The sequence below is a fragment of the Mercenaria mercenaria genome, chromosome 16, assembly GCF_021730395.1.
Source record: "Mercenaria mercenaria strain notata chromosome 16, MADL_Memer_1, whole genome shotgun sequence".
In the NCBI taxonomy this organism is placed as follows: domain Eukaryota; kingdom Metazoa; phylum Mollusca; class Bivalvia; order Venerida; family Veneridae; genus Mercenaria; species Mercenaria mercenaria.
In genome coordinates this window covers 64,759,502-64,785,792 of record NC_069376.1, presented here as the reverse complement: position 1 = coordinate 64,785,792, position 26,291 = coordinate 64,759,502, and positions in this window count along the sequence as shown.

Below are 26,291 nucleotides of genomic sequence, written 5' to 3'. Positions count from 1 at the left end.
CTAATTTGGGTCAGCGGGTGTTCGCTTTTTCATAACTTTTCATTTGGGAGCCTTTGCAGTTGCTATCGATGTTACGGATACATTTACCTGTGAGCATGTCCGTTTCCTTTCAATTCAAGTAGGAACCTTATTTTGACTATATTTATTCAAACAGACATTTTGTCCGACTTTACAATTGCCTTGATTAAAGTAACTTTAAGCAGTGGCTTTTAACCTTTCCATCTTGTTTTATCACTTCAGAATTAAAAAGCCACAACTGAAGTGTTTAAGTAATTAAAAAATAAGGTACATCTCTGTCAATTTAGACACCACTCCCCCCACCCCCCACAATAAAAAGAAGAAAGAAAAGAAAACGAAAAATATCAACAATAAAAAGTTGGTCGATCCCTAGATACTTACTCTCAAAAAAAAAAACAAAGAAAAATATCAAACAGGGAATGCCATGCACCAAAAGCGCAGCCTCCTCAAAACGAACCCCAAAGCACGCAAATGCGTGCACCACACACACACACACACACACACACACTCAAATCTTACACATCAGGACAAAACGAACAACACAACCATTATCGCAATGATTATTAAAACTATCGGATCATTCGTTTGACAACAATTGGCATGTATTGGTTAGGGGTGGATGTGTGTGTGGGGGGGGGGGGGGGGGGGGGGGGGGGGGGGTTGGAGAATATAAATCTTATTCCGGACCTTTATAGTGACTTTAAGAAACCGAATGTGTATTTTTTCTGATCATTAAAGAGGTTATGTTGGTATGATGAAAGAAATTGATGAATTTCAAATTATCCTCTTTTTTTTTTTTAATTATCTGTGTTGTTATATTTTTTGGTCGTTTGGGATCAATATCACTGTAATAGAGTTCCACTTAAGCCGGTGCTAGGGGGCGTAGGAGGTGTTGCATATTCCAATACCTTTCATGAACCGAGTCTGCTATTATTTTGCTTGGTTGTATTCAATGTTTCCAAAGGATCTCCATATAAATTTTATTATAAAACATCTGTTGTTTATTCTCTAAAAAAATCAAGGTTATAATGCCATGTTTGGAGGCCAGTCTGATTGGTTGGTTCTAAATATTTTCCTAAAATTGACCAATGGTAAGGTTGCTTTCTGAGACTGTTCAATAATCCATGTTTGGAGGCCAGTCTGATTGGTTGGTTCTAAATATTTTCCTAACATTGACCAATGGTAAAGTTGCTTTCTGAGACTGTTCAATAATCCCGGACCCCGGCTGAACCTGAAAGTTTTTAATATAATCTTTATAATTATAAACGTACAGATAATTCTACAGCATCTTATTTTCAAATGAAAAAATCTGTAATGATATCGTTGGAAAGTAGACTCAGTTTAACTGAGTTTGCTTATGAGAGGAAATGTGCGGCAACTCTCGCGATCCTAAAATCGGCCTGAGGAAAACTCTGGTTAATTAACATTTAGTGAACGTATTTCTATACTTCAAACAGAATGAATGTAGGTGTAAGGCAGCTTTTACTCTTCATTGTCAGCTATTATGCTTGAATTATGAACAATGAGATAGATTTTCTTTTATATCATATTATATATGTAATTTGCATGGTGATATAGTTTGTTCAATGGAAAATAAATGTTTGCTTTTAAAATACATGTATGTCTTATCTTTTGATACTCTGCCGTTTTTCTATATGTGAAGAAACGCACGCTATTTACACATACTCCAAAGCTACGACACATGTGTACATATAAATATTACAACAAGTGGTTGGGATATTGGCAATTAACTTTTCTGCCAAATCACACCAACTTATTTTTGTAAAATTATTGATGTGTGTGTGTGTGTTTTAAAACCTACTGTCACTATTAACCATTAATGAATGTGCGTAATTTTTATTATATTTTTTAAAACAACAGACAAATAATCAGAGAGTTTCTCAAAATATACGTAGGGTATATATAGCTATGCTACAGTACATTTCTATGCAAATACAATGCCTGCTATAAAAAGTGTAAGGAACAACAGTCGATGTAATCACAATTTTCAATGATTTTGTAACCGTATTAGCTTACAACAGAACAGAAAGCCGTCATACGCCTTGTATGTTCTAACATGTTTGTAAAATTTGCGATATTTTCAACGTGCTCTGGCTTCTGCGTCATGTAACGATGACGTGAACGATAAGACACGTTACATTTTGATGCAACGTTATAGTGTATATGATCATTTTTTCTTATTTATTCACTTACTGAATTATTTGAACTAAAATCCTTATGTCAACACATTAATTTAACACCAGTTAAGACACACTTTGTGTTTTTGCCAAAAAATGGCCTTGAGGATTACGTCGATTTCTGCTTTTAAAATGTTTACGTCTGTGCGATCTGTAGGCTTGCAAGAGAGGCCCTGTATCTTACTTTCGTGTTTTAACACTTAGTTTTGCAGTAACTCTGTGATTCCAGCAGGTGTGCAAATTTTGATTCCATACCTCATGTTTTATTCGATGTAAATGAGATGTGGAACCAAAATGTGTAGTCCTGTTTGACGCCATATAACCTATACTGTGTTGGTGCGCCGTAAAACCCATCAATGTCAATAAATTGTAGAAAGCGAGAGCGGTATGATATCAAGCTGAAATTTCTGTTAAGGGGTAGCTGACTTCATTGTAAATAACATTTTTTTTTATCCGACGACTGTTCCGTCTAAATGATTACTGAATTTTAAACACTTAAAACACACCCTAAGTGCTTAATGACAAATGAAAGATATTTAATGTCAAATTGCATTAGCATTAAACGTAATGCTAAATTCCAAATACTAAATATAGAGTATCTACTGATAAATGCTTTTTGCCGAATTATTTATATTAAGAGTTAAGGATGTGGTGTAACAGGGTCTAAAGTTCACTATTAAATATCAGCAACAACAACAACTGTTATATAACTACTATTTAATGTTCTACTATATGCTACGATAATATATAAACATCAATGTCTTTCTTCATAATTCTCTAACATAGTTTTCTAACATTCACAGGTATTAAAAGAACTATTCTTCGACATAATTACTTCAACGTTAATTGCCTCAGTTCTAAACTTATTCAATTTTCGCGTATCGAACATACGCATCTAACCCTACTGAGTACCAGAATGATACTGAAGTTTTGTCTCAAAACGTCTGCTTATGAAAGAAATGATTCGTGACTTGAGTCATGCGGCGTGATCAAAAGACCGGGTGTTTATAATTACCCTGTCATTTATCCAGTTAATCAGTTGTCAAAACAATTAGTAATTTTGAAACATGCATTGCTGGACAATGCATTAACTGGGCGATATAATGTAACCTGTCATTTAATGCACATGACTAATTTCTAGACCGTAAAGCTAAGTGTGAAAAGGAATGCGAAATATATTCTTAAAGTACATGACTTATTATTGACCGAAAAGCTATCTGAAAAGAATGTCTAAGAAGTATTTGATATAATGGATTCTTTAAACCATTATATCACACTCGCCCCTTTCTTGTGAGTTTTTCTTTTAATTATCTTTAAGAAAATAAAAATAAAAACAAAAACAAAAATTTACATGAGGCAATCAACAAATTAAACATGAGGCAATACATAAAACCGGCTGATTATTAATACGTAATTTTATTTTTAAAGTTTTAGCCGTAATACTGAAGATTAATGCCCTTAAGTAGAATAGAACACAATTGAATACACAAAATCAAGAATATATAAGATCAATGCATGATATAATATACGCAATCAATGAATAAGATAAAATACATGGTATTCGTAGATATATTTTTTCACAATTTCACAGATTTTTGATTCAGTCCTAGAATATTCAATTTGTTTTTGCTCCAGTCCTAGATTGTTTTTCTTGCGTTTTGAAGTCAAAAACCCCATTTAATTTAAATAAAACACTGCATTACTAGCGAAACACAATTTTCACAATATTTTTCACAATTCTTTACAAATTTCTAGAGCTAGAATGCACTTGTGCGCTTTTTCCTCCCTAATTACCCTCTGGCCACGTTATTGGCTGCGTCATGATTGTTTTGTTTCTAACTAATTGTTATGACAGATGTCTAAATGAAATAATGACATGTTTTATTATTATGGTCAAAATGCGTGCCCTTTTGGAGAAAAACAATTTAGTCATCCCTACGAAGTTTTCCTTAAATACCGCTAAATTCTAGATAGAACTTCAGTATCAATTTGCCCGTGCTAATGTTAGTAACGTATGCCGATACTCCATACGATTTAAGATAGTTTAGAGCCGGGGCAATTAACAATGAATTATTATTGTTAGAGTTTAGACATTAATGAAATAATAGAGATTATGTTAGGGAATTGTGAAGAAAGACATTGTTGTATATATTAACTCAGAACATAGTACTATATTAAACAGTAGTTATTATAGAGAACAGAGTTGTTGTTGTTGTAGTTAGAATAGTGAACTTTAGACCCTGTTACACCACACGGGACTGAGTTTGTAACTCTTTGACAAAAATACTACATCAGGTCTCATAAAACAAAAAGCTGTTGCGCTTAAAATATCTGGTACACACCCGTACCTCATAATGCAACATATGCATCGATTTCACGCCATGATAGTAAGACTCCGACTAAAAATTTCGGAAGACAGTATCTGTGTCTGTATAATAGTATACATCTTACAAAACAACTGGGATCACAACTTCCAGTCTCACAAAGACAACATTAAGTATCTCACAATACATATAAATTCGACCTTACTGGAATCCACATGTTCCAGCGACAATATCAAGTCATTTTTACGTAATAAACATATTCTTCTTTGCCATATCAGGCTTCAAAATATTTCCAGCACAACAGACCAACCTTATAATTTACTGAGACCTGAAGTAACCATATGGTTAGAAAGATAACCATGTACACATTTATTCAGCAATGACAATTTAACCCAACAATGCATTCTCATGCATAAAACATCTTAAACACGTATTTCACGTATTTAACTAGTTTTCAGCCGTTCCTTGTATTTTCACATATATTCGTGATGAAATATTACCCATAACCTCAACAGAAACTATTTACAACTCATTTTGCGCATATTTATGACTATACACAAGTTTCATAGGACAATCCATCTTCCTTCATTTAAACAATTTGTTAATGCGAGAATGCTCAAAACTGTTTAAATGTGGCCATAAGGGAAACAAATATCATACGGAACAAGTAAAATAACATAATATGACAAGTAAAATTTTCGAAAAACAAATATTTTCACATTTGTATTTCTTAATTCAGTCTCTTGAGTATTTTCCTCAATGCATTGTTTCTTATTTTTTACATTTTTTTTCTATTATTTTACTCTTTTTTTTTTAAGAATTCTGTATATTATGAGTTAGGTTTTATCATTTTATAAATTTAAATTCCTTTTCGTGTCTAACAATTAATCTAAAGATGAATTTATCTCGAAATTTTTTCAAAAATAGAAACAAAAATTTAATAAAAGAAAAGACTAGCTTGCAAAATAATACAAGAAGATAGGTAAGATGGTAACTCACAGTTTCTCTTCTTTCGTCTTGGCAGCGTGTCGTCGTCGTCGGAGTACTTCGTTTGGCAATGTCGCAACAACCCATCTTGAAATTCGACATCCTGGTCACGGCACCAAATCAGTCCCGTGTGGTGTAACAGGGTCTAAAGTTCACTATTCTAACAACAACAACAACAACTCTGTTCTCTATAATAACTACTGTTTAATATAGTACTATGTTCTGAGTTAATATATACAACAATGTCTTTCTTCACAATTCCCTAACATAATCTCTATTATTTCATTAATGTCTAAACTCTAACAATAATAATTCATTGTTAATTGCCCCGGCTCTAAACTATCTTAAATCGTATGGAGTAAAATCAGTCCCGTGTTGTGTAACAGGGTCTAAAGTTCACTATTCTAACTACAACAACAACAACTCTGTTCTCTATAATAACTACTGTTTAATATAGTACTATGTTCTGAGTTAATATATACAAAAATGTCTTTCTTCACAATTCCCTAACATAATCTCTATTATTTCATTAATGTCTAAACTCTAACAATAATAATTCATTGTTAATTGCCCCGGCTCTAAACTATCTTAACTCGTATGGAGTATCGGCATACGTTACTAACATGAGCACGGGCAAATTGATACTGAAGTTCTATCTAGAATTTAGCGGTATTTAAGGAAAACTTCGTAGGGATGACTAAATTGTTTTTCTCCAAAAGGGCACGCATTTTGACCATAATAATAAAACATGTCATTATTTCATTTAGTCATCTGTCATAACAATTAGTTAGAAACAAAACAACAATCATGACGCAGCCAATAACGTGGCCAGAGGGTAATTAACCTGGACGAGATATCTTAACCTGTCATTTTCCAGATGTAAACAAACGCTGAAGTTATTTAAAGTAGCATTCCGAAAGTCTTTGTGTGTGACTATTTACTGACCGATGACTTATAGCTGACCGAAAAACAAGATGATAAAATATGCTTATCTAAATAAGTATAATGAATTCATAAAGTCATTATACGACAAGGATCGTACTTCATAAACTGATGAATGTCATTTCAGTTATTTGAAAACATATAATGTTTCTCCAATCTGATTAAAAGAAAACATCAGGTTCTAGCGGTTAAGCAAATGTGGGACTTCAATTGTCAACTCTTATATGATTAGAAACAAAGATCAGAAAGATAAAAGAGATAAACCTACGTTATAAAAAGGCCTAAATAAACATTTGACAATAATCTTTTTGCATTTTGTAATAAACATTTAACATTTATCATTTACAGTATCCATTTGACAGTCGATACTTGATTTAGCATTATGCAGTTAGCATTTTGCAATTTAAAACGACATTCAGCTTTTGCCTATTAGCACGGCACACCAGCTGTAAATACATCAAAGCTAAAAATGCGTTAACCCATAAATGTACTGTTACTAACTATGCGTAACTATGCCTTTATCATTTTTTAAATTGGCGATGTCACTTCATTGCTACATGTATAACACTGACATCAGGCAAAACTATGATACGTATGTGAAATAATTCATTATATTTACAAAGTATACTATAATAGGCATCCCTGCTCATGCACCAGAAAATAAAAGAGGTCATGGTACCCAATTCACATAGAAGGTTTGTTGAACATTCTGTACGTTTTTCATTAAGTTAAATCTGTATTAGTATATATTTCTTCTGTAATGTGACCTGGATGCATGGAAACCGACAGTTTTTCAGACAGTCAGCTAGATTAAATGAATAAAAACACATTCCAACATCCAACGATTCATTTTTACACGGAGATATAACATGTCTCTAGCGGAACAACAAGCGTTGGAAACCACTGCGAAGGTCGCCATCCTCATGCAAATACGGTCATTCTATGTAGCATCATTTATCCTTTGTACTCGTATGTATTCGAAACCCTTTTGAAATTTTAAGTGACAGTTAAAAGTGTATTTTATTTACAATTATGCTGCGTTGGTTCCTTCATTTTGAAATGTTGAGACATTTCGAAACTAACTCGGGCTAAATTGTAGTAACAAAAGATATCTTATCAGCCCACTGGGTTTCTTTTAGAAACTAGTAACCGGAACGTAACTAAAATATTGAAAGTAACAAATGCAGGACGGAACGGATATCGGTCAAATCCCCAGTTTTGCCCTCCGGGGACATTATTAGATAAATTAATGAGCCTTTTTGAATTTGAAACATCTTGAAAGTAACCAGTTCACTGAAGATGATACAGCCTTTAATGCTACTCGACTAACGTGTAGTGATGACTCTGGACATGCGCAGTTAGGTTACCAAATCACTTCTGGTGAGAGTCCATTTGGCAGCTGGTCAAAGACAGACGTGCAATCAACAATTTTATGCGTCAAAGTTCCTGGTTGGTTTCGACCTGCAAGTTGAAGCACCGTAAACAAAAGATATCGCCTAAAATATAATTTACAATCAGACAATCAGACGCAACCTGTACCGCGGAAAAAACCGTGCTTTATATATATCTATCTGTACTCGCTACACAAGTTAACCAGCTCTGCAGCTTTGAGTTCGAGCCCTGGGCAGGGCGTATGGTTTCGTGACGATATTATGCAGTAATTTGCCATCAACCTCTGAGTCGGGTTAGTATTTTGAAAACAGGCCAGTACTGAGCAGCAGCTGCAATACTGTGAAAACGAAAAAGAAACCGAGACTTGTTCAACTGTTGAGGTTTTCTGACGAAAACATGATCATCAAATTTCACATATTTTGTTTAATTGTCATTGACCAAACCATTTCAACCGAACAGTGGAAGTAAAACTCGAGAGTGGTTCCCATAAGCTTGAAGCTTTCATCACAATCGAGCTAAAACAAATTAGTATAAACTTGAGTCGGAAATCACTGAATACATTTCATCATTTATATTATAGATAAAAAATCCGTGTGACTTTGGCCAAAATTGGTCCCCGTTGAATGACAAAAAGAGAACTTATCCCCGATTACCCCATATTCCCGTATAAGACTAACTGTAGCCAGTTTGGCAAATCGTAGCAAAATATAGTCAACATAATAATAGCAACAAAAGCTTTTGATCCTAAATTTGTCATTTTTCATTGATTTTTTTATATTTTATACCGGCACAGAAGGGTCGAAAATCTTCACATGTTAAAGACTTTTTATTGTTTTTATTGTGAGCTATTTCAGCCAAAAATACACCGTAGTGGTAATTCAGGGATCGTTTGAAGGACAATTAAGGATTCTAAATGCATGTATTTTGTTATTTATGGACAATTATAGATATGATTGAATATTGCGTAAACTTGTTTTTACCGGCTTTGAAATTTCATTTTTTTTTGCTTTTAATGGGGACCAATTCCAGCAAATGTCACACGTGATAGAAAACTAGCACGAACATTCTTTGATTACAGCAAGGGGCAGTTGACGACACTTCCGCAAACTACGTGAAATTTTTATGTCGTGACTTCGACGGGAACAATGCTGACAAAGAACTGAACAGTCCGCCTGGTCATGGTTATTGGGGAAACTGGGGTGAGTGGAGCAACAGCTGTGACAAAGGAAGCGCTATTTGTCGTCTAAATACGAAGATTGTCACAACAAGGAGAAGGTGACGATACTGGATTGAATGACGACATCTTCTATTGCTGTAACGATGAATCGGGATCCGAATTTCCCGTCGGAAAATAGCACAATCGTTGGGTTTATATTATAAAAATGTACATCTATAACATAAAAACTGTCAGCTTGTTTGTGGTCATCTCACTTGTTTGATACAATTTGTGCTAACTTGATTATGTCTTTCTTCAAAAGAAAGGTTGGACAAGTCCTTTAACCGAACTAATTTTATTAATTTAACGGTTTATTTGTCTATCTTGCCTGCCATGTCATACTTAGTGTATATATATTCGCATGCCAGAAGTCTCGGGACAATAATACACCCCTGATAGATGAGAATGTTCGTCTGCTGTATTGATTAAAAGGTCGTATCAGTCAACACTGTTTATCTCTAACAGTAGATTTACCGAGTCTAGTTTTGAAAGCTTTGTTTCTATACGATCAAGGCATTTAATTAACATGGTAAAGGTTAACTACAAAGTTTGTCTCAGGAGGCTTCAGCTACTGTAACTTTGGAATGAACTGTGGCCTAGTTAGTTACCCCGAATTTCCGCCCAGAATTCAAACTGATCTGTCACATAGCGCTCTCATTCTAACTGGTCTTTTACATATAGAACCCTTTCATCTGATTCTAATAGATCTTTCCAGTACTGTTCTCATAAGGATTCTGATTGATCTTTTACAATCCGTTCCCATAATGATTCTGATTAATCTTTCACATACTGCTCTCATTAAGATTTTGACTGGTCTTCACATACTGCTCTTATTAGGATTCTAACTGATCTTTCATATTCCGCTGTCATCAGAACTCTAATTAATCTTATTAATCTAATTAATGCATTTACCGCTCTTATCAGGAAATTCTAATTAACCTTAAACATTACGCTCTTATCAGGAGTCTAATTGATCTTTCACATTTCTCTCTTACCCGGATCCCAATTGATCCATTACTTACTACGCTCATCAGGATTCTAATTGATCTTTCATATACCACTCTCACCATTATTCTAATTGAGCAGTCAAGTACCGCCTTTGCCAAAATTCGAATGGAAACCATATGATGATGACGACTCGTGTATATCTACAGCTATCAAACTGAATATGTCTTCCTAGCGAAAGTAGGCCAAAGAAGCATTTTAACTCATAGAACTTATCAGAAGAATTAGACGGCGTATATTTTGGTTACTATATTTATTTGTAATAAGAAACATCACAAAATAGCTAAACATCATTATTGAATAAAGTGCAAGTCACGTACGTATATTATTAAGTATGTACAAGTCACACTAGCATATCAATCCGTATAATAAGTTCAAGTCATATACATCCTAAACAATAAAACGTCACATTAATTCATAATATAGCATCTGCATAATGTAAAAGCATATTATTTAGTGTCAACATAATATAAAGTACAAGTCAAATATTTACATTAACCATAACCAAAATACTGTAAAGTACAAATTATCTGTAAATCATACTTAGAATGTAAAAGAAATGTAAAATAACGTGGATAACTACGGTGTCCCGTTAAAACCCTCGCCGGATACTGTGAGTTCGAAACACAACGATGTTGAAAAATCGAAATAACGAAACTACGATGGTTAAAAATCGAAAACACGATGATAAAATCTAGAAACTACTATGTTGAAAAGTTGAAACAACGAAACTATAATTGTGAAAAGTCAAACTTATTTCATACTTCATCATCGTACTTTAGAACTTTTAATATCGTGGATTCTTTATTCCGACTTTTCAACATCGTAGTATCAAAATATGTCGCGATAGCCCTAACAGGACATCGTAGATAAAGAAATGGACATGTAAAATATAAAAGACGAAAACACAATTATGCGGGAAAAAATGTGTTCACACCCTAACATCGCCCATTGCCTACTTATCAAAGCGCGATGGTAGGATGGTAGGATAGTAGGATGGTAGGGTGTGCGATGGCATGATAATAGGATAGTGATATTAGGATGGAAGGATAGCGGATGGTAAAATAATATATTCCTGTCCTACTATCCTACTACCACTATCCTGTCATCGCTATTCTACCATCCTACTATCCTACCTTCGCCTTTTGTCCTTTTCTTCCAACGTTATATTACTTAGTGGCTATTGCCCTATTACTTTGCGTGTTCGTCTGCTAATCGTGACGGCGCACACTTTGCTGGTGCACAGTAAGAAAATGGCCACCCTAGCGCACACTATGCACTGTGCGGTTAGAAAAGAACGTAAGGCGATGGTAGGATGACAAGATGGTAGGATAGTAGGATGGTAGGAATGCGATAGTAGGATGTCAGTATATTATCCTACCTTATCTGTCCTACCGTCATACTACCGCTATCATACTATTCTACCATCGCTATTCTACCATCCTACCGTCCCTAACCTACTATATCGCCATCCTACTATACTTCTATCCTGCAACCCTACCAAAATACAATCGCTGTTTGATAATTAGACGATGGGTGTTGGTAGGACATGAAAAACAGTACTCCGTAGAATTCAGTTCCGGCGACAATCAGGTACTTATTTTATTTAATACATATGTTAATTTAGACCAAATAAACATGGTCGATCCCCAGTTATTTACGCACTTACTATTATCAGAATATTTTGTAATAAAGCAACATAGCGTTCACTTTTGTTTTTGTCGACTAGTAAATTTAACAGTGTTTGTTTACATTTTAATGACCTGTGACAAAGGTTGTTCACATATTTATTTGAGATTGATATATATTTATCTATAGGTAAACCGCATGTGATTATAGAAATAACCGTTTTAATGATACACATAAAGGAACATCATGCACCCCTAAGATTTGTTAATAGAAAATCCTTACTAACAGGTAAATGACCTTTTTGGGGAAGGTCCGTTTTTGAAAGTTAACACATGACTACTGACTAATTTGACATTAGTATATCCACATTTAAAATGATTTAATTCATTACACTTACGCGCAATGATTATCAATGTATGTATTTGACAACATCTGACGTGAATTAGGGAGAATATAAATCTTATTCCAGAACTTTACTGTGGCTTTAAGTCATTTAACATTTTCACCGGGTAACAGAAAGATAGATAGATACTTTTATTTCCTCCTCGAGGGAGAGCAGAACATATTTACAAAATGTATACTATAGATATACAATAAGCGAATTCATTACAATTTTACAACAATATACAAAATATATACATATACAGATAACAATACTATATGAAGTTATTAATAATTAACTAAACATGCACAAATAGCTTAAAAGTAATATACTGTCATTATTAAATGTTTAAATAACCGCTATGGAGATAATACGAACAAGATCTTACAGAAACGAAAAACAAGAGCAAATTATAACTAATGTCAAGCGGTACATAATATTCACTCAAAATACTTTTATATACACAGATAATGCAAGTGTTATCTTTATGGTATGCAACTATGCAAATGTAGCAATGAGCATACTGGCAACACGACAGTGTCAAGTGGCACTAACTACATACTCGATAACCACTATGGAAATATCATCTTACCGAACAGAAAAGCATCTGAACATTTTCATTAAACAGAAATATTATACGAACAGATAATGCAAACACTTGGGATCTATCTTATGATATTCACCATGCGCATTTCCTTTTATACAGAACAGACAAGAGACAAGTTCACAGATGTGTTGCGTCTCACCTTATTTTATATAATGAAAAAAACTTCATTGCACATAAATTGAATAATACTTCGGAACAGTGATACAAATGGCATATTTCTTATTTTATATGGAAAAATATATTTTTCATTCATTTTGAAACTCATGTGAAACACTATCACTACAATGAACGCAAGCATTTGCTTGCGGATAGGTCCGCTAGAGATAGTATATAATATATATAGAAACCAAATTGTGTGTAAACTTTTCACACTGCTTGTTTAGATTTTGTAATCCTATTAAAAGCTGTAGTAAATTCATAGAATAAACATGGCACTTCATTTATGCTAAAGTTATAAAAAATAAATAAAGTAATTAGATTCTTGCTTAACGTGGGTAGTCTTCAAAGGTCCCACCGTGAATAGATGGAACACCTTATTTCCAACCGAGCCCACGGCAGGATTCATATTTACCTCCCCAGTATCCAGTCTAGGCCGATACTGCTGGAGACAGTACTAATTTAAGTAAATCACCCAGCACTGAACACTAGTCGGGATGTCAGCCGCGACGGGGAATTGAACCAAGACCGCTGACGTTAAAGTTCAACCTGCAAACCATAGCACCACTGGTCTCTGACTGTCCCAGCGGTGTTCCACTGTGTTCCTAAGTATAACTGTCTTGTTCTTTTCGTCTATTTGTTAAACATACAAACGTTGTTGTGGGATTATTTTACACATGGATGCACAACATATCTGGAACAGCTTTCTATGATATCAACCTTTTAGCTTATGTAAAATGAAAAGTTTTAACGCAACTTTTATTCACCTTGCACGCAAATTTTATTTAACCTTTTGATAGAATACTGGTGAATGTGCAACTGTGTAAGGTTTCATGAAAAATAAAAACAGTGCAGGATTTTTCTATACGCGAGGAGGTCTCACCAAAATTGAAATTGTCCCATAGACTACAATTTTGAAATCTTGCTTTAACCAAACACTAAGCAATAAAATAATTAAAATGTATTACTGACTTTTCATGTTGCTTTTTAAAACCTTTCTTCCTGTTACATTTTGAGACAGAATAGCCATCAATTATTATGAATTCCCCAAATTTCTGTGTAATAAATGATACTTCTCCAACTTAAAAATACATTTGTCACCATAAAAATATGGCTTACTTCTCATTATCATCTTTAACGATTATTAAAATTATTTATTTAATCGTTTTTTTTTTCTACATTATATTTCTGATTTTGTATGATTTCGTTTATTTAATAATAATAAACTGACTTTATTGATCTGGGGTTATCAAGAACCCAGTGAAGTAAGAATAATAATCATTAAAAAAATAGTTAGGAACACCAGAAACATCTACGACATCATTTCGGTTCAGATGGAAGGTACCAGCACCTGTCAACATGTATACTCGAACTTCATTGCTGTACAGACGAAGCATATCGCTACCATTGATTCTTAAAGTTGCATGTACATAGTTAATATCTTGATTATACTTTGTTAAAGTCACAACAAAATGGTACACACCAGGAGCATTACATGTAAATTTTCCTGTGGTGGTGTCGTATGCGTTTCCATTGTTGATGTGGGTGTTCTGGAACAGAAGGGTTGTGTAGCTTGACGAATTCTTGTATATATTGTATGCTGTGAATGCCACATTGTGTTCTGTTGAGCAAAATGGTAAATAGATAAAATTAAATTTAAACGTTTTATTTCAGAGAGATTTAAGAATTTGTTACTTTTTAGGTGAATGCCTTGTATGAGGATATTTGCGTATTGACTGTGTTTAATCTCCCTAGTGGTGATATGCCACTGATTCTTCAAAGGCGGTGCCCGCCGCTCCCACTCCGCGTCCCCCTGTCGTTGTCAATGTCATTGACTTGTTGTTGTTGTCTATTTGTTAAACATACATACATGGCTGTGGGGTTTTGTTTTGGGAGCCTGCGTTCTGGAAACATGACTATTCATAATAGATCCTTATCCTTGCTATTTGTATTTGTTTGTTTTATCTGTCTCTAGTTATGATTTATTTAACAAAACTACCATCTTCATAGTAATAATATAAGTTAAACGATAAGGTTTCGTCTATGGTTTGATAGTATTTCCTCTTCTGTTTAAATTAAACTGTAATTTCATAATTACTACACATAATATACTAACCAGGACACGTAGTTCTGTTACATGTGCTTACATCAGTATTATTCCCTGCACATGATCGACCAGTCAGAGAAGGACTTGGATTGGTGCAGGACCTTGACCGTGTACGTACTCCGCCACCACAGCTCTCAGTGCATGATCCCCAGTTTCCCCACGGTGACCAACCGCCATCTGGCAAAATACAAACATCATTATAAAAAAGATATAGTGGAAATATGCGTATTTTTAAAGTAAAAATTAAGCTGAAATAGATATGTGTGTAAAAAGGGTGGATGAAATTATAGCTTTAAACCCAATATACAAATCCCTTCCTGTTACCACTACAAAATAATAACTTTCCAAATACGACTTTTCTTATTTTGACTGGGGTAGTCTTTTTAAGAAAAGTTAAACTATTATAACATGTGGTCCATTTATAGTGGTCTAACAAGGTAACACTCATGCAGTAAATGCGTAAAAAACATAGCTTCAAAACCTAACTTCAACGTCACGATATCAGGGAGAACCATATTTACGGAAATGAAACATTTTTAAACATACTTCCAGAAAGAATTTACGTAGTTATATTTGTAGAATTATCTCAACATGAAACAAACGCCTCCTGTCGCAACTAAACTGCGCAATAGGAGAAATTAAGACCATAAGGCAATGCTACATACAAAATACCAAAGGCCTAGGTCTTGTGGTTTCCGACAAGAAGATTTTAAATGTTTTTTTCCTATACAAGTCTATATAAACCATGCGACCCGTGCCTGGCGGGGCAATATTTGACCGTAGGGGGTTAATCTGAACAAACTTGGTAAAGGACCAATAGATGATGCTTTACACCAAATATCAAAGCCTTAAGCCCTGCAGTTTTGGAAAAGAAGATTTTCAAAGCTTTACCCTATATAACTCTATATTACCCATATGACCTTAGGGCGGGGCCATATTTGACCCGATGGTAATAATTTGAAAAAATTTGGTGGAGGACTATGTGATGATGCTACATACCAAATATCAACGCCCTAGGCCTTGTGGTTTTGGACAAGAAGATTTTCAAAATTTTCCCTATATTAGTCTACATAAACCATGTGACCCCCGGGGGCGGGCCATATTTAACCCTAGGGGAATAATTTGAGCAATCTCAGTAGAGGACCACCAGGTGATGTTACATACAAAATATCATAGCCCTAAGCCCTGTGGTTTTGGACAAGTTGATTTTCAAAGTGTTTTCTATATAAGTCTATGTAAACCATATGACCCCCCAGGCGGGGCCATATTTGACCCTAAGAGATAATTTGATCTTGGTAGAGCACCATTAGATGATGCCAAATACCAAATATCAAATCCTACACATTGTGGTTTTGGAAAACAAGATTATTAAAGTTTTGTCCTTTCGGTTGCCATGGCAACCAGGGTTCTGCATGGATTTCAATTCTTTTGGGAATTTTGATAAGGGCCCCACAAGGATAATTTCTGAGAAGTTTAGAATAAATCTGCTTAGTGGTTTTGAAGAAGAAGGTTTTTGCAATTTACAATATAACCATTTCGGGAAAATAAGCACCGCCCCCTGGCGGCCATGTTTTTACCGAAACAAAATTGCTTAGGCAATTTTAGTAGAGAGTCACCTAGAGATTATTTTTACAAAATATTTTTGAAATCCGGCTAACATTTTCTGACAAGATTTTCAAAGTTTATCCTTTCGATTGTCATGGCAACCAGAGTTCTGAATGGAATTAAATTCTTTGGACAATTTTGAAAGAGGGCCACCCAAGGATCATTCCTGTGACGTTTTGTGTAAATATGCCCAGTGGTTTTGAAGAAGAAGATTTTTTTACAAATTGTTGACACACGACGCATCACGGACGACCTAAAAACACTCATTTTAGAAAAAAAAAAACACGGTTTTTCTAATAAAGCTTGTTCGATGGAAAATAAGTGTTTGCTTTTGAAATACATGCATGTCTTATATTTTGATACTCTGCCGTTTTTCTATATGTGAAGAAACGTACACTATTTGCACATACGCCAAAGCTACGAGAAAAACAAATCAGAATTTTCGCCTTACTTCGACGCGGATTGCTGACAACGGCCTGTGGACTAATACAGTAAAGAGTTTCCTAAACTGCTTAAAGGAAACATATAGCTATGTTACAGTACATTTCCCTGCAAATACAATGCCTGCTTTAAAAAGTTCAAAGAAGAGCAGTCGGAGTAATCACAATTTTCAATAAATGTGTAACACTATAAGTTTACAACAGAATGCCCTTATACTGTTTGTTTGTTCTAACATGTTTGTTTAAGCTACGACATTTTCGACGTGCTCTGGCTTCTGTTTCACGTAACGATATGACACGAAGTAAAGGACACGTTCAATTTTGATGCGAAGGTACAGTGTGTTTGGTCATTTTTTTTTCTTATTTATTCACTTACTGAATTATTTGCACTAAAATCCACCTTATGTTAATACATTTAAAAGTAGTTAAAATGGAAACTATAATATTTTGCAAGTTTAGGCTATGGACAACGTGCGTACAAATGATTATACACCCCATTTCAATAAATCGAGCCAATTAATATTCCTAGCATAAAGGAGTATTATGTCAATAGTTTTCTTTATTATAGATACCAAAGCAGGGTTACTGATAATATAATTTTGACTTATAGTGAGTAAAAGCTCTTTAAAATATAGCGTTGTTGCACCTTAAATTGGTAGCAACGCGTTTTGGTAGTCACTACCAAAATTCGGCCGAGTTTTGGTAGTCACTACCAAAACGCGTTAGACTCAACAAAATTTGGTAGTTTACAGAATTGTAGTACCAAAATGCGTCGGATATGTACACATCCGACGAAAATCGGTACTAATAAAAATCTCATGATATGCAAAAAAAGAAAAAAAGATATTTTGTGACAAATGGAGAATATTATTTCAAAGAGTGTCATGATGGAACTTAATCGCACATCCGACCTTGACCTTTTAATCTTGAAAATATATTCAGTCAATCAGGACCATTGGAACACACGTGAGTCTAACTTTGACATATATCGAGAGGTATTGAAGGAACTTGGCACAAATGTTTACCACAATTATTTGATGCGTCGGACGCATGACCCGACCCTGGGACAGGTTTCACAAACGCTCATAAGTAAGTATAGACTGTTTGAGGTAAAAATTCTAGCGATTCACGAGAAATGGTCACATTAGATGATCTGTATAATACCTTTAAAAGTATATGCAAGGCAGACATGCAACATTTATCCACCAAATTTCTTTAGAAGTTTTCAATGTTGTTTAATATAGTGAAGTGAAATGCAATTAAATAATGCAATCCCGTAGTGAATTCAATTCCGAGGGTTACCGATTAATTTATTCACCGAGAGTTATCGAGGTTGACCGAGTAAATATCAAGCACTTGTATTTTTGTATACCGGGCATAACTTTCTCGTATGTTCACCTGGTGCTAGAAAAAAACTTTTCGTACACCCCGGGGAGTAGGACTGCCGTTGGACTGAATGCACAAAGGTACACTCCTGAATTATTACATTTGTTGAGTTTCAGCTGCACATTAGCTAAGCGTCTGTCCATTACTCGACTAAATGTTGGTATCTTGGAAACATGAGCCTTATTATAATAACTGAATATTCAGGATAAATACTTTATGCGACTTGTAACGAGAACCTTATATCACATTAGGACCTCCACAGAGGTGGCGTCGGTACCAGCGTCCAAGTTGGTTTGTTTTGTTTGTTTGTTTTGGGTTTAATGCCGTTTTTCAACAGTATTTCAGTCATGTAACGGCGGGCAGTTAACCTAACAAGTGTTCCTGGATTCTGTACCAGTACTGTTCTCCGCAAGTAACTGCCAACTTCCCCACATGGATCAGAGGTGGAAGACTAATGACTTCAGACACAATGTCGTTTATCAAATAGTCACGGAGAACATACGCCCAGCCCGAGGATCGAACTCACGACTCCGCGATCCGTAGACCGACGCTCTACCTACATACCTACTGAGCTAAGCGGGCGGGTGCGTCCAAGTTGGCGTCCGCTTATAAATTTACATGTAATTAGATCCTTCGCCAGAGAATACTGAAAGTTTAGCACTAGAGAGTGCAGATCCTTCGCCAGAGAATACTGAAAATTTAGAGCTAGAGAATGAAGATCCTTTGCCAGAGAATACTGATTCAGTGCCCGAGAGAACAGATCCTTCGCTAGAGAATACTGAAAGTTTAGCACCAGAGAGTGCAGATCCTTCGCCAGAGAATACTGAAAGTTTAGCACTAGAGAGTACAGAGCCTTCGCCAGAGAATACTGATTCAGTGCCAGAGAACAGATCCTTCGCCAGAAAACACTGAAAGTTTAGCACCAGAGAGTGCAGATCCTTTGCCAAAGAATACTGAAAGTTTAACTCCAGAGATTGCAGATCCTTCGCCAGAGAATACTAAAAGTTTAGTACCAGAGAGTGCAGATCCTTCGCCAGAGAATACTGATTCAATGCCAGAGAAAACAGATCCTTCGCCAGAGAATACAGATTCTCTTGATCCTCAGATAAAGTGGACCGATCATCAGTCAGAGAATACAGATTCTCAGCCGGATACTTTAACTTTGCTACGATTAGTTGCGATCCGTAGACCGACGCTCTACCTACATACCTACTGAGCTAAGCGGGCGGGTGCGTCCAAGTTGGCGTCCGCTTATAAATTTACATGTAATTAGATCCTTCGCCAGAGAATACTGAAAGTTTAGCACTAGAGAGTGCAGATCCTTCGCCAGAGAATACTGAAAATTTAGAGCTAGAGAATGAAGATCCTTTGCCAGAGAATACTGATTCAGTGCCCGAGAGAACAGATCCTTCGCTAGAGAATACTGAAAGTTTAGCACCAGAGAGTGCAGATCCTTCGCCAGAGAATACTGAAAGTTTAGCACTAGAGAGTACAGAGCCTTCGCCAGAGAATACTGATTCAGTGCCAGAGAACAGATCCTTCGCCAGAAAACACTGAAAGTTTAGCACCAGAGAGTGCAGATCCTTTGCCAAAGAATACTGAAAGTTTAACTCCAGAGATTGCAGATCCTTCGCCAGAGAATACTAAATGTTTAGTACCAGAGAGTGCAGATCCTTCGCCAGAGAATACTGATTCAATGCCAGAGAAAACAGATCCTTCGCCAGAGAATACAGATTCTCTTGATCCTCAGATAAAGTGGACCGATCATCAGTCAGAGAATACAGATTCTCAGCCGGATACTTTAACTTTGCTACGATTAGTTGAGAGACTGCGTCATAGGAATAAAAAATTGAGTACTCCTTCTATATTTCGCTTTGATATGCTACCATTGCACGTACGAATTCAAATAGTGAAAATTTGTCTGAAGGAGAATCCATCAAATACGATTTGTTTTAAATAAAGTAGAGCATTTTTGAGAAATAATTAAGTTACGGGAATTCTCAGACCCAGCATTTACCTTTTCGAAGGCATAGTAGAGGAAGTCCCGCAAAGAGTCAGCCTTTAGAGGATTCTTTTAAACTGTGGAAGAAACAGCGGTTAATTTTAGAAATAGAAAATGTGATAAAGGAACCAAGATGGTCAAATACACTAGTCTTTGTTCAGTCTAACGCAATTTGGTAGTGACTACCAAAACTCGGTCGAAATTTGGTAGTGACAACCAAAACTCGGTCGAATTTTGGTAGTTTCTACCAAAATGCGTTGCTGCCATTTTGAGGCGCGGTAATGGAACGCATTTTAGTAGTTTCGTCTACATCAGGGGCTGGGCTCATTTTAATGATACACACGAATGGGAGAGATAAGAGGGGAAATAACAATCCAAAACTGTTGAATTCTGAGCGTGCATAAGGGGTCTTAAACATATCTAAACGAAAATCAGAAATACGATATATATTATATATATCTTTTCATGTAGTTTTTAGGGATCTTATACGAAGCTTACTTCGCAGTAAGATAAACTGTCGTCATCACTATTTTTATCCTCAATATCATCACCACAATCATCATTTTTCATTACTGTCAGTTTCAGTATCATCATTATCATCACTACCATTATCAGCATCATATAGGTCGTCATAACCATTGATTTAATTTTATGAAAATTTAACAATTTCACAACACAAGCATAATATACGTTACTTTGATTACAAAATATTTAGATAATTGTAGGGTATGCACTGCCAAGTTTAGGAATTAAAATGTATGTAAAACACAATCAAGAATTGTAAGAAATAGGAAAATGCTGATCATGTGATTAATATGTTTAATTCTATGTAAATTAATCATACAACACATGCAAAATATACGTTATTTTGATTACAAAACAGTTAAACAATTATAGGGTAGATCTATGCAAAGCTGAAGGAAAGCATTTAGTTTTTGCTGCTGGTTATCAAACTTGCGTGAGATATCATGCCAATAAATATTCTGACCAAGTTTGGTGAACAATAAAAAAAAGTTTGGTGAAGATCGGACAAAAACTGCTCATGTAAGAGAGCGGAAACTGTCAACATTCACAATTCTGAGTTATTTGAGGGACATACCTCCAGAGCTACTGAGATGATCTGAGTGGTTATAGATCTTGACTAAGATATAATGCAAATCAGCATACTGACCAAGTTTGGTGGATATTGGATAAGATTGATTAAGTTTAAGAGTGGACGCTGGCAATACTTGTAATTTTGAGCAATTGAAAGGGCGAAACTCTAGAACTACTGGGACGATCCGGCTGATTATCGGACTTGTCCCTGATGTTAACATTCTGACCAAGTCTATAGAACATTGGATAAAAATGCTCAAATTAGATAGTGAACAACTTCTGGAGCCGCCCGCCCACCGCAGGAGTTCTCATAATGCGTCGTATACAAATGAAGATGAAAGCCAAAATCTGCTATAAATTTTAAGATAAAATCATTCGCATATATGTACATAAATAATAAGATACACGACATTGTATACCTCATTCCGGAGCAAGCTTCATTTCTGAGTAAATTATATATTTCTTACCCATCTAAACCCACAAAACCCACCATTTCCATGTGTTGCCCGAGGAGGACCCCAAAATACCACTCGCATGTATACACCAAAATATCAAAGCACTGAGAGTACTGATGGGTCGAGGCAATTCAGCTGTATTTATAACATAGCAGAATAATTTCCAGGGTTCATACAGAAATCTGGGAACTGAATTCAATGACTTTCCAAGGACAAATTGGCATTTTCAAGGACCTGTACCGCGCTCCAATTTTTGAGACTGTTACAGTTTTTCTTTGGTGTTGTTACTTTGAAACACATTTATCAAACTATTTAAACCATACATATTATTCATAACTTTCGCCCATGGCACTTTTTCAATTTTTTTATTATAAACTCGGCAATGCGCTTTGTGGACGTCTTTTTCCTTCCTGTACCATCTTTAATCCTTTAACCAACTCAGTTTGAAACGGCACTGGCAATTTTGAAATCAAGTGTCAGTAAATCATAACAGGAATCAGTAAATTTACTTTTCTACCATTCGATCGACATTTCAAGCACTTTTCAAGATGAAGCTCGTTTTCAAGCACTTTCCAAGGCCTGTGCGAACCCTAAGATTTACGCCAGAAATCGGTTTATGTCCGGCATTTCCAAGATTCATGCACGCGCTGTAGGTACAAATAAAAAAACAAACCAGTTTATAAACAGATTGTACTTTGTAGCTTTGAAATATGTCAAAATATTAAACACACAAACGAACACAAATTCAATATTATTGTATGAATCCTATTATACATAATGACTTTAACATATCTGTCTTTAGTAAATAGTATCAGTTTGGATTGTCAATTCAAAGAATTTTTGTATATTAAAGGTTAAACTCACATATTTAATTTAAACAAATTTGCGATATGTGTACCTACACTGATTTGGGAAAACCCAGTCCCAGATTAAGACTATTCACTTGCAGTGAACATTACGAAAGCTAACAAGAGCTGTCACTGGAGAAAGCACCCCGACTATGTCGATGCAGGATAGAGAAACTAGACACATCTGAGAAAACTGGAGCTGTCACTGGAGTGTTTAATGACTCCAATGGTAGATGAAGATATTGCACAATAGCTTGAATCTGTGTCAAAAATATTAAGTATTAAATATTAAGAGAGGTAAAAATAAAGTGTAAGCTTCTCAAATTTATAAGTGAAAATAAAATATGTTTCAGAAACCAATTGATGCTGAATATCATGCTCGATTCTGCCTTTGCAATCAGTGTAGATCACAATCAGCATGCACACCTGTGCAGTCTGATCATAATCAGTATGTACATCTGAACAGTCTGATCATGATCTGTACTGTTTGCCATTCAGTTAGTATCTTTTTGTTAGCATCTATTTTTACAATAATGGTAGTATTTCCAGATTCAAAGATGGAAATATTGATTATTTAAATTGAGCAGGGTAAGGGTAAACAGGACAACAATGTGGAATATGACCATAGTGACAGCGTGCATCTAACTCCCCTAACATGTTACAGCAGCATAAATAGTAAATTTCAAAGGGTTCATGCAAGTATTTCCCCCAATATTCAACTTCATGAACTTCCCAAAAACATTTCAGAGTTAAAAAATTTGAATTCAATCACTCTTTTCCTGTAATGCCAGTATCATATTTCATGCAACAGCAATATAAGTCATCAGAGTACATGCTTTTGAATACTTTTCATTTGCACCCAAACAAATTCGTTCTCATACGAAAAATATGATAATTTAACTAGTGATAATTTTGTTTCCTTTTTTTCTTTTTTTTATTTTATTTTTTTTCTCGGATTCCTTTGATAACAGCTAAAACATTTCAGATTCAGAGATGTTAATTGATCCCATGTTTGACTTCGTGGGAGTGTAGTAAAGCCAATGAATAAAAATGATAATACACTAGAGTATTAAAGTTTTGATGTCGATATTGTTTAAAATATATATGAGAATTGGTCAAATTGACTTGTTTCTATAGTGAAAGAAAGTAGATTTTTGTTGTTTCAATAGGAAACGCTAACATGTACCGTAATTAATGCTTGGCAGAGCCTCGCATTTCTTTATATTATTCAACTTGTTTAAAAAATTCAATATGAAAAGAAAAGACACTTATGTAATATCCTTTACAATATCCTTTATCAAAGTGCTGTTACGGATCTCTCGTGCAATCATAAGAAAATAGAAAATGTTAGACCAACTTTGCTAAATAAATAAGCACTTCTGTGAAGAAAACAAAGAACCTGCTTGTAAATGAAATTCATCTTTTAAATTTTTTTTTGCCAAACATGCGACAGCGCCGCACTGCAAATTATGCCCGGTAGTATGACAATACAACACTTAGATAAAGCTTCATTCCAATATGGTGGCTTCCAGCAAATTAATTACATCTTTTTTTCTTAGTCTTAGCATCTGTATTAGTACTTGTTTTATATTTCTAAAATAATTAACATTTTATCTTGGCCAATAAAAACAAACAAAATGCTGTTAAATGCAGTTATTTTACATAGTACATTAAATTCATACATGTACTACATTTTTTTCGTATTTTAAAATAAACAAAAAAAAAACAACGTTTATGGAAATCCTTGTTTAGGTTCTCATCATGTCTACTGAGTCTGTCAGAGCTTAACAGAAACAGTCACTTTTGCAGATTCAATAATATTTCCATATATCAGTCAATAACAAAAGCGCTTGTATCATCCAGACTGTTATTGGAAGAACTGGAATGGTCGTTCAACTCCTTTCTCGCAGTCTGTTAAATGTCTCTTACTTTCTGCTCGTACCCACTTATGTGTTGTTTTGTGTTGACCCTTGTCCACAGAAATAACAAAGTCTGTCTTAAAACTTAAACTTAAAACACTTTAAACACCCGAAATGATAAACTTGACAAGTAGTTGATTAAGTTACACATTTCATCTTATAGGAAATCAGTCACAATATTTGAAACTTACGTTTCTGGAATCTTGTATAAATATGTACATTTTAACTGAGATACTGAGCTCCATTTTTTCATCAATAACATGTTCGGTCAAATGGTTCAATTTTGGTTTCAAATAAAAGTATATGTACCGGTAACAAAAGCGGTAACAACATTTATTTTGCATTTGTTATTGCGATTAGAATAATAAAGTTAAACATTTACTTTTAATATTTTAGACTTGGTATTGTTGCATTGCTTAATTCATTCTACTAAGTTTTAACAGAGTAGATTTTAACAGTTACTAATGTCACCAAGTGAGAGCTGTTTACATAAAATATTTAACAAAAACTATGTTTATGACAATAAATCATAGCTTTTCCTCAGGAAATATCATATACATTGTTAACATGGTACATAGCAGTACAACTGCAAGTACATAATTTGATTACAGCACCGCATGGGGTCCGTTTGTTTGTTTGTTTGTTTTATTTATTTATATTTTCTTTTTTTTCTGGGGGGGGGGGGGGGGGGAAGGGGTTAACGTTGCATCGACACAATTATAGGTCATATGGCGACTTTCCAGCTTTGATGGTGGAGGAAGACCTAAGGTGCCCCCGGGCATTATTTCATCAAGAGCGGGCACCTGGGGTAGAACCACCGACCTTCTGTAAGCCAGCTGGATGGCTTCCTCACATGAAGAATTCAACGCCCTGAGTGAGGCTTGAACCCACATCGATGAGGGCAAGTGATTTGAAGTCAGCGACCTTAACCACTCGGCCATGGAGGCTCCAGGGGTCCGTTTGTCATTACCAGACCCCTAGCCTGCATGTAATGAAACTAATTCACAAGTAAGTTTACATGCTGGCTGCACATAAATTCTATTTTCATAAGATAAAAACATAGTTTACAAACAAAGTACGTGGTTGATTTAAACATATTTTGCAAACCAAGTACGTGGTTTGCAGTATAAAAACAAATTATACATGATATACGGACACATACAACCACCACTGTCTTAGTCAGTTTTGATAACAGATGAAAGTCATGTTTATCATCATGAAACGGTCTCAGAAAAAATGTGCAGCCTAGACCGGGACTGGAACCTTCGGCTTACCATGCCTACGCTCTTCAAATTGAGCTACAATGGCCGACCAGTACGAGAACCGCTACACACCTTTCCACTTATTGCAAGAAAATTGGCTCTCTTTGCTAATGTCTGACGCAGACTATTAACCGAGTCAGACTGCTTTGTTCCGCATGGGCTCCAAGGGTGAACATCTCAGTAGAACATCCAAATGTAACAGTCTAAGGAAAAGTTGTGCAGCCTAGACCCGAACCTCGGACTTACGACTTAATGCGCCAACGCTCTACCAACTGAGCTACTTAGGACACCCGATAATAGAACTTATACATATGTG